The sequence below is a fragment of the Myotis brandtii genome, unplaced genomic scaffold (assembly GCF_000412655.1).
Source record: "Myotis brandtii unplaced genomic scaffold, ASM41265v1 scaffold165, whole genome shotgun sequence".
Classification (NCBI taxonomy): domain Eukaryota; kingdom Metazoa; phylum Chordata; class Mammalia; order Chiroptera; family Vespertilionidae; genus Myotis; species Myotis brandtii.
The window spans coordinates 10,663,208-10,663,743 of record NW_005356042.1 but is presented as its reverse complement, the minus strand read 5'-3'; positions in this window follow the sequence as shown (position 1 = coordinate 10,663,743).

Sequence of the window (536 nt, the reverse complement as noted above, 5' to 3'; positions counted from 1 at the left end):
CAGGCCCGCTGCTGGCGCCTGAGGCGGCGTGGCGCGGTACGGTGTAGCCGTAAACGCCAGTCAGGGGAGTAAGCGAGGGGCTGGATGCCCGCCGGACCCTGGAGTTAGAAAGCGAGGGCCCTTTCGACTGGCTTCTCCTCGGAGACCCAGGGCCTCTCACCAGACAGTCTCGCTCTGGCGCCGAATTTTTCTGAGGTGAGGCCGCCGTGTTCATTGCAGGATGGTTAGTAGCGTGCAAGCCCAAAATGTCCCCAACGTTGCCAGCTGACCACTAGTCTCCAGTCTCCCCTCCCCCATGAGAACGATGGTGCTAGGGTGATGTAGGCCAAAAAACGTAATAGTAGGATCCATTGGTCTCCTGCTTACGTGCCTAGACAGTACTAGGTTGAATCCATTGGCAGTACAGCCAACACTTACTGAACTTGTGTAGCAGTACAGCTCTGTGAAGTGGGCATTGGGAGATTAAAAAAAAAAAAGACAAATGAACAAAAGTAGCGTCACGTCCTTAAATCAACGGAGGAACTCTTTGAAGACAG